Source organism: Uloborus diversus, chromosome 3 (genome assembly GCF_026930045.1).
Source record: "Uloborus diversus isolate 005 chromosome 3, Udiv.v.3.1, whole genome shotgun sequence".
Classification (NCBI taxonomy): Eukaryota; Metazoa; Arthropoda; class Arachnida; order Araneae; family Uloboridae; genus Uloborus; species Uloborus diversus.
Window position 1 is genome coordinate 30,499,912 of NC_072733.1, and position 10,661 is coordinate 30,510,572.

Genomic DNA, 10,661 nt, shown 5'->3' on the forward strand with positions numbered 1-10,661 from the left:
GACAATTTGGGGTGCACAGCTACACTTTTCCAACTGTACCGTAATTTTGTGTGAAGTCCGACACAGTATACACATTAGGGTGGGCCGAAATAAGCCGAAAAATTTTTTTTTTCGAAATCAATTTTTGGAAAATTAAATCATAGACTAATTAATTAAATAGCGCCATTAATCATAGTAATTATTATCACGCAATAGTATCATACATCTTCGAGAACTACACATATAGATAATAAAATTTAAAAAAAAAATCTTCAAATTTGATTTATAATACCTCATGCATAATGAATATTATTTTTTGGAATAATATTATCCCTTGTTATCAAATGATGGAAGTTTTTTCCCAGATTTAAGTTTAGCATGAATGTATCCATCTCGTGCAGTTTCACCACAAACTTTTATTCGGTTTGCAGCTTCGGTTATTAGTTTCACACAACGTTTCACAGCTTGCGTGTGACAGGGAAATTTCTCGAAAGTAAACTCTGTAGAATGTTCTTTGCACATTTCTTTCCATTGTTGGTCTTTTAGATGCATTGTAAGAGGTGGCTCTGTTACAACACAGTTTGCCCAATCAACTAAATCAACATAATCAACGGCTTCAAAATTAAATTTATGACGCTCAAAAAATCGTACACCATCCGAGCTCTTCGTCTTCTTATTTCTAGAGTTCAGAATGCGCCTAACAGCTAATTCACAAATGTATTTTCTTGAGTCAAACAACATTGTCAACATTAGCTGTTCAGGATGAGCGAAATATGCATTACTTGAGAGAACTTTGAAAATTATCTCCTTAACGTTGTCCGGAAACTGCCTAGCAAGAGAAATCATTTTCCAAAAATGTTGGGTGCGGTTTTGGCAGTTTAGTTTCATTTTTATTTCAAACCACATTGGAGCATAAACTAAAATTACATACTTTACAAGCATTGTAAGGTTTTCTGATGGAGTTGGAGTGTCTATATACAAGCGTAACAAACGGTTTGTTGTTGTCAGCCATCGTGCATGACTGAGTTTGCCTGGGCTACTGTCAGCCACGCTTGAAGGACAACTACCATCTTTTACTGCAAGACATATTCTATACAAATATTATTGTTCAGTATTTAAATTTTTTATATCTTCCATGTCCAAAACCAGAAGATTGCAGTCATTTTTATCAAATTTGACCACCGGATTTTTTTCACAATCTCTAAGAAGTTGTTCGATAGCTCCAGAATATGAATCTGGCCACTTTGTGCAACCGTCCAATTCCAGTATAAGATGCCTCAGTGGCAACTCATTAGGGACATTGGACACAAAAGAGGACCACTTTAATTGCTTAATTCCCAGCTGTGGAGGTGTAGAATTACAGCATTTCTTGTCGGGGGGTTTTGTCTCTTAAGTGGGTTATAAAGTCGAGAGGAAGAAATGGTTTGAGAAAAAGAAGAATACTTGGGTTCAATTCATTAATCAGTTTAAAGGACTTCAGAGGATTCACATATTTTTAATACTCAAGGGTTCTATTTGTCAAATATATATATAATAGTTATAAAATAATCTTAGGAATAATAGAAGTAGTTGAGCGCCGTTTATTATCCAGGAGAAACAATTGGAACCGAAGATTAAAAAATTAGCATCTTATGTAACTATTTTTTATTTGAGAGTGTGCATTTTTTTAAAATTGGCTTACAAATGTCATATAAAATTGATTGAATTTTCACTGTTTTTTCTAAGTAACGTATTGCGTAACATTTCAGTACTTACTTATTTCGAAACTACTTTTTTTTTTTTCATTTTTCCAATGTTTCAGTTTTAAAGGAGCGTAGCCAAATATTCTACGAAATGTATAAAAGTCTTTGAGGATTTCAATTAATTCACTGACAGATACTTCTAATGTTTGCTGAAACCAGCTTCAAACTTTTATTTTGCCCCCCCCCCCCTTTTTTTTGAAAAAAATGCATTTTTGCCCTTTTTTTCAGTTTTTCAAGGTCAAATAGCGCCGGCTAAGTATTAAACAAATTTACCGAAATTTTTTATGGGTAATAACGGGCCCATATAGCAACTTTTCCGCACTATCCAAAAACAGATTTCCAAAAAAAGTTTTTTCGGCCCACTCTGATACACATGCTATAAGGATTCGTTTAAAAGTAGGCAACGATTCACAGCACAACATCACATTAACACGAGGAAAAGATAAGAGAGAAAGTAGACCTATGCTGAAGTCAGGATTCAAAACCTAAAACCGCCCCATCTGCAGTCAGGCTTTGATAACCACTAATCAAGGCTGAACTTCAAATTTGAGACATTGTTATTACACGTGCTCCTTGATTTGTATCATTTAAACTAGTGGGGCCCAACATTTTTCTGCCTGAGGCTGCACCTCATATTAAAATCATTCTTGTTGGGCCAGAACTGACATAAACTCTCTATGGGAGAAACATGCATATTTGAAGGGGAAAAGTAAATGAAGCAGAATGGACTTTTAAAATTTTTATTATTAATAATTCAATTTATATTTATGCCTAAAGTCGAAGGTTACCCTTTCCGACTGAATTATTTTTTTGATAATTCTTTATTTTTAGAATGAATAATGTTTATACAATATTGATAATATATGAAGAAATTTTTTAAAAAGATGAAACAGTAGAATAAACAGAATACTGCCCAATGATATATGTTTTTGATCGATTAGTTTTCTGTAGCTTTCAATTACGTTAGTTTTCAGGAACCCCTAAAAGAAGATAAAGATTTATATAAAACTTGCATTGCAGTAAGCTGCTGCATTCATTGACATCTATCACTATACACATGCCCCCCCTCCCCCCATGTAACATTCAATAGGTTGAAATATATATATTTTTTTATAGGAAAAATTTTTTGCTCTTGTATAAATTTTTGAATGTTGAAATTGTCTCTCATAACTTCAGATTTTGCATACAGTTCACACCAGAAATCTGTTTACTTGAATTTAAAGTTTCGCTTAGAAGTGTTTCTGACTTGTTTTCGGTGAGTTGGATGTTGCCTAAGCTGGACGATTCAGAAAAATGCTTTAAAAATACAATAATGCATGTGCTGGCTCCAGGGACAACTCAAACTTAAATTTTTGAGAGATGAAATTCTGAATTTGTCGAATGGAACTTCAAGTTTTGTTGAAGGAATAAAATAATGGTATGCACACATACGTATATCTAGTGAAAATTAAATTAAATTGCGAAATTCGGACAATAATTTCCGAGTAAGAAAATTTTTTGGAGGTAACAGTGACTTCCTGTTGGGATGCCCCTGACTGCAGCCATACACTTTAACAGATAAGTAAGTCACTATTGCCACCATTTCTCATTTTGTTTATTCTTTCAAAATGAAGTTCCAATCTTGTTTATCTTGCTCTACCTTGCATTTAATAGGATCCGACTGTTCCCATGAACCGGCTTGCTTTTATCATATTTTGCTGTTTTTTTGAGTAAATAAATACAGGTGCAATAAAAACTGACTGGCCATAGACATAAATTGATCCCTTTCCTCATCCTGTCTTAGGTTGTGATAACATCAAGTTGTCTTGAAAAGTTTGTAAATCATGAAGATCAATACAATAAAACAGCAACTGCAGATATGAACTTTTCTTTACATTTCTCTATACCTGAAAAGCGATGCTGTAAAGCAGTGCTTCTCAACCTGTGGTACTTGGACCATAAGTGGTCCACGAGCAGCTAGTGAGAATTAATTGTGCAGGACCTTCGAAAGCCAAAGCAGGAGGGACCCTTGTCAGTTTGGTCGCCGGGCCCTCTCCCCCTATAAAATTTATGCTATTCTGATTTCGTGCCAGGTCCGCACTAGGCCCAGACCCTAATTACCGATTGGACTGATATGACCTTTCGTCCAGCCTGAATCTTGGATTTGGGAGTGAACATTAATGCACATGCTCTTTTGGATTCATATCATTTTACCTAATATAATTTTTGTAAAAATATGATTTTTATGGTATATGGTCTGCATGTATTTGGGAGGGTACAAAATGGTCCTCGGTAGTGAAAAGGTTGAGATCCACTGATTTGGAGGAAAGGTGAACACAGGCTGTTTTTTCTGCCAGATGGATGTGCTCGGTCCACATGTTTCTTCGCAGCAGGTGGAGCTACTTGATTCGGGGAGACCATTTCCCAGGATCACAATTAGACATGCACTGAATATTCGGTTAGGATTCAGTACTACATATTCGGCAAAGAAACCAAATATTTGGTTTGGTGGACAGGGCCGCAGAGAGCCAAGGCAGGCGCCTAGTCGTCAGTTTTGTCGCCCGGCCCACCACCCTCTTTAAAAAAAGAAAAGGGGAAAAAAGGGAGGAAAAAAAGAAAAAAAATCAAAACTGCTTACTAGAAAATAATTAACTCTATTATTCTATTAAATAATGAACGCTATTATTGTAATGCCACTACAGTTTATGCGAATAGGGTAAATTTTACTTCATCTTTATGTTTCTGCTTATTTGCAGTTTTCCTTTTTGTTTCTTCCTTTCGTTTTTCTGAGTCAGCGTCACCAGGCCCTCCCAAGGCCCGCGCCTCTAGTTTCCGACTAGGTTGACATGGCCTCTCGTTGGGCCTGTTGGTGGAGGAAGAGATACATTTTCACTTCCAAATTGTTGAATAAACCTCTATATTTTGAGTAAATGGATAAAAAAATTTATCTCAGTGAGGGTTATTCGTATTGATCATTTTATAATGCGTAGCAACCGTCTGTCAGATCTATTTCTTCGTTACCAAAAGTTCCAACTATTTGAGCAAAGAAAAAGCAAGCACTTTTTTTTTTTATTAAAGTCGACCCATGGTAAATACTACAAACACTTAGTTCCCATTCCCAGAAATAATCAATTTGCCCGATACTCAAACTTGATTGTACCTTCTACTACTATATTTGCATTGAGAAGAACTTTTTTTTTTTGGGGGGGGGGGGTCTTTGTCCGTTTTTCCAAACTATATTTTCGTTTATTAATAGTTTTTCTTCTGCTTCGAGCAATTCTTAAAACCCCCAACTCAGCTTTCCCAACATTCAAGCCCTTTATGAAGCTCAAATCGTATTGCTTGCTTTAAAAGGGGTTGGGGTTGTTCATTAAAGCAAAACTATGCTCCCAGGCTTACAACGTTGTACCCACCAATTATTTCTAATTTCCTCGTCCTCGTTTTAGCAAATTAAACCAACTCTCAGCAATTGAAATTTGCAAGGTCTAAAGTTTTGAATTATCAAGAGCTAGTTCTAGGTATTATTCAAGATTTCAAAGTACAAAGAAAGTTCATCTCTTTAAAACATTAAAAAGAAGAAAAAAAAAAACATGCAATTCGGAACTACTGGCATGTGTGCACCGTAAAGCTACATTAGACACCAAATTACCCTGTCAAATACCATTCAAAACAAAGCACATACAAAAGCATTCATCCTTCAATTTTTTTTAAAGAAATTCATGACTAAAATAGACAGACAAAAAGAGAAAATTCAGTCATCGGTTATTTCCAATAACTAAATAACATAAAATTAAAAATTTTAAAACCCCTCGGCTGAGTCGAAACTGTAGAATCGAGAGAAAAATTGAAAATAATTTTAAAAACCTTATATTATACAAAATCAATGTCAAGTATTTTATTTGCTATTAAATAGAAACTGGCAACAGATAAAAATTTTAAATCATTGCCTTTTATTTCCTTGTCGGCCAACAATGAATTCGGTTATCAATTGTGTGAATAAAGGCTTAGAGCCGTTATTAAAATCTGCTTTAAAAAAGCGTTATAAAACGAATTCTATGAAACATGGAAGTTCCAAACACATTCTATCAGTCGCAGAAAATAAATCTTTATTTTGGTATTAAATTTTAAACTATGTTTTCACTGCAAAAATCAGGAAAAACCTTTTAGAGGTTTTTAATTAATATCTTCGTTAGTTAATGTCATCCAAAGGTGCAACCTAGCTAAAAACACTCTATCAACTCTCCTTTCGAACATTTATTTTTTCAAAAGCGGTCCATCCGTTTAGGCGCTAGAATGCCACGGACAGATACACAGACGCGTCAAACTTATAATCCCCTTCCTTTGTGTGTCGGGAGGGTTGAAAACAATCCTAAAATTTAAACTATGTTCATTAAATCAAAACTTTTGGTAATTTCAATTCCGAAGTATATCCAGACATAATTGTATTTACTTTTTATTTATTGTGATTATGCGTACAAAAGAAAGTCAATCTCTTTAATGATCGTAAAGCAGATCAAAAAATAACAAACTAAAAAATAGATGCAATTCTAAATAACTGAAGTATTAAAATTATGTATGTTTGCACAGAAATGCTACGTCAGAAGAATTGATGAAGCATGATTACCAAAATCAAATCTCTCTGTCGAATAACACTAACAAATGCACGCAACGAAAAAATTGAATACTGCCTTGATATATCGAATATTTTAAAATCGATTAATAAAGGAGGAAATGACTAAAAAGCGTGATTTACGAAATACAGCTCTCCCCATTTTGTCGACTATGTTTATTTACCCCCAATAACCCTAAAGCCGTTCGCCGTTCAAAGCAGCATCTCCAAACATTAACCCCCGAGTCACTCCATGTCGTCATGAAAGGGAGTCACTCCAAAAATGAGGAGTGAGACAGAAGTCTGAACGCACCCCATGTAAAAATCAAAAATCTTTTTATTCCAAGGCGTAAAATACATTTAAGCCTTTAAAGTAATCCAATAACTTTCGCATACTGCTTAAAAAAGGCTAAGGGAACGGAATAAATACCTAATAAAATGCCATATGTAACCAGAGTTCATTGAAATATATTTACAAATTATAATTTTACACTACCTGTCAATTTTTATTAACTAATATTTACAAAACATAATTTTTCACCAAAATAAAGAGTTTTTTCAAAATCTTATATCTAGGCTTGCCAGACGTCAAGGGTTTTCAAACAAATCCAGGTGTCCCGGCCAGTTTACGTCTCATCCCGGAAAATATAAATTTGATTGTAAATGACCAACAAGGTCTAAAAATAATTTTCTGTGATGACTTGTTTATGAATTTTATAATTTGTAGCATTTTCTTGTAAATCAATACCCGATTAGCTTGTGAGGATTTTTACAACAAGATTAAAACCATAAAAGACCAAAAAAAGTCCTAAAACTTGAAAAGTATGTATAAATACAGGATGTTTCTGAACTTTTTGGGCAAATCTTTAAGGGGTGATAGTACATATCACAGGACAAAAAATATGACAAAAATAAGCCCATACGTCTTCCGAAGGAGATAGGCGTCATTAAAGTTTAGGGTTCAAAATTTCAAATGGCCATAAAAAACAGAAAAATTGGTGGATTCGTTTACAGTTTTCACAAAAAATTATTCTTCTCATCAGTATTTTCTTGAAGATAAATTTTTAAGACGTAGTTCAAAAATTGCCGATAGAGGGCGCTTTAGACTTTGGACTAACGAACAACTATTTTCTACCTCTATTTTTGAATCTCGTTAAATGTTTTCTAATGCTTAGACTTAAACTCAAATTTTTAGCTCAAAATCAGAATCGTTTGGAGTGATTAAGTCGCCTAAACTGAACTGTGTTCAGAAGTTGAAATACACTCTGTCACAAAAAAAAAAAAAAAAAAAAAAAACATTAACCCAGAAAGAAATGAGCGATCTCTACGAAACTTAAATTGGATGTGACCTATGACAAGATAAGGAAATGATTACAAATTCAGAACAAAAGATTTTTTATTAAGATGTTATGAAACAATAAAGGTTACAAAACCGTAAGTTGTACAGCCTTCTCTAACAGCTATACAAGACAAAACACGGCGTGGTATAGAGTGAAATAGGATACCTATGACCACTGGGACTAAATCGGGATTCATCGTTGAATATAACATGCCTCCTGTCTGTCTTAACCCAGCAAATCAAGTACAACGAAAATCCTATCGACGAAAATCCAATTCATCGCAATGGACGTCGCGCCGGTTCGATATACCGGGTCTTTCAGTCTACTAAGGACTGTTTTTCTTGATACCATCAGTTTCTTGGAAGGTGTTAAACGGCATGGAACTAATGTTAGTGACCTTGTTGATACGGTAGTGACCGCTCTCATGATGTGCGATCTTCGCGCTCATTTCTGTTTCTAGAATGCCTTAGCCGAGTGATTCATTTATTTTTACCTACACTAAGCTACTACCATATCGCTCCGACCGAGGTGGCGGCGGCAGATACACGCGTACAACCAACATGCTTCTCTGAGACCTACTTTACGTCCCTTTAAAAAGTCCAACAATTGTTCGTATACCTCAAAAATCGCCCTAGTCACAATAGCATCCTTACAACTCGACACTTTTGATTGAATTGCTCTTTGACACAAGCTTTCACACTTTCAATCGTACCTGTCTGCGCATCTTGTACGCGCAAAGCGCGCTTACCTTTTCGTCACTTGCGACGAAATTTAAATCATCTCTAACCAAACTACTTTCCTGCCGAGTTCGATGGTTGCAGCTCAATTTATCCTTGATGCATACATTTTTTTGCGACAAAGTGTATGTCAATTTCTGAACACAGTTCAGTTTGGGTGACTTAATCACTCCCAATGATTCTGATTTTGAGCTGAAAATTTAAGTTTAAGTCCAAGCATTAGAAAATATTTAAACAGATTCAAAAAAAGAGGTAAAAATAGTTGTTTGTTAGTCTAAAGCGCCCTCTATCGGCAGTTTTTGAACTACCTCTTCAAAATTTATCTTCAAGAAAACATTGATATAAAGAATAATTTTAGCGAAATCGCAAACGAATCGACCAATTTTTCAGTTTTCCATGATCATTTGAAACTTTGGACCCTAAACTTTAATAGCGTGTATCTGCTTCGAAAGACGCGTCGGACCCTTATTTTTGCCATTATATTGTTTGTCCACATGTGTACTATCCCCCCTTAAAGTTTTGCCCATGAGTTCAGAAATACTCTGTATACTATTTAATTTTTTCCCCTTTCTCCAAGTATTTTTCCCAACTAAAATAAATTGTAAATATTTACATCTCGGAAGAGCAATGTTCCCATTTTTCTGTTTGTCACCCACGCCCTGCTTGAGATTCATAATTAGTAGCTATTTATTCATAGAGCGTTTTAAAGGGCAGGGTTTATTCATTAGCTTAGAGAATAAACTGCTCTTTAAAACGCTCCTAAAATCAGCCAGGGATGTGTGTGCACTCATTTGATTAATAGCGACGCTATGGGAGGGGTTGGGGGGTTGGAGCATTTCGGTGTTCCGGTCGAACATTTCAGAAATCTGGCAAGTCTATAACTTATATCTCTTCTACGCTTAAGAAATACATGAAAGTTTTTGTTTCGTTTTAAAGGGCAATGTAACAGCTTTTAAACCATTTTCATTTTTTTTATCATCTAACCCACAAGACGTTTTGGGGAGTGAAAAAGCCCATTTTGCATTAGGTTAAACCTATTTTTTCATCAGGTTAAAGCTATTTTTTGATCATGAAAGAGTACTAGGATCAGCCTATTTTTTTCTGTGCTTCTAGTACAGAATTTATATATATATTACTATTTTTTTCTGTGCTTCTAGTACTTCATAATTATTTACGACAGGGGGAAAAAATTAGCCTCCTACTGTAAGTCTCGTCGACTTTTTGAGGCTTGAAATGACGAAAAAGGCCCTTTTAGCGCATGAATTGACCACCGAAATTTTCTAATTAGGCTTAACTTTAATCGTTTATTTTTGTACACAAATGTTTGATACTTCTATCTTTTAAATACATTTACTAGAACTTTTAGAAAAAGGATAAAAAATGCTATACTTTATAAGCCGGGGAACAAAAAATAGCTATATCTCAGGAATAAAATTTTTCTGAGGAAAATATATAGTATCCAGTTTGGGAGTGCAGAATATTGATATATATTACATTCCAAATTTCATAAAAATAAAAAATGGTGCGGCACGAAAATTTCTCAAAATTTATTTATTTTATATGGAATGACCCAGTGATTGTCATGGCTCACTCATATAAGACAATGGTAAATACTGCACTTGACTTCGTTTTTTATAGAGAAAATGCCAATATTGTTGAGGGAGATAACTAGCTTTAATAACACACAGAGTGGTTAAAGTAACTCTTTCGTTTGACTGATAATAAATTTTGTTGCACGCGCATTTGTTGTTTTTATTTATTGTAAGTGAACATATGGTTAACAATCTTCGTCGTATTCTATTTACGTTATTAGAAATCTTAAATCGGTGTGAAATGCTCATGCAAATGTGTGTAAGAAATAGATCTTTCATGTGCACAACATAGGGGAGAGTTAGGACGCATCGAACGGCGGGAGGAATGGAGCGCTTGCATTCAGAGTGTTCCGTTTTAACCTGCAAGACCTATTTTCGCAACGGTTAGTCCTAGATGTATACTTCCAATTGCAAAAATGTTCAAAATCAGATGCAGAGTTAAGATATTGAAAGTTTGAAGTAAAAATAAAAATGAATCAAAAAACACAAAATGTAACTTTTTATATGGGGCCCCAGGTCCCCTACCTTACATTTAGGGAAATAATCTCCATTGAAAAATAATCCCAATGCAAAAAGTTTGAAATTAGTACGACCAATATTCACCGAGTTATGAAACGCAGCGTTTTGTGATTTACACCACTTTACACTCGACGTAAAAAACACCTTTTGGGGGGAAATATAGC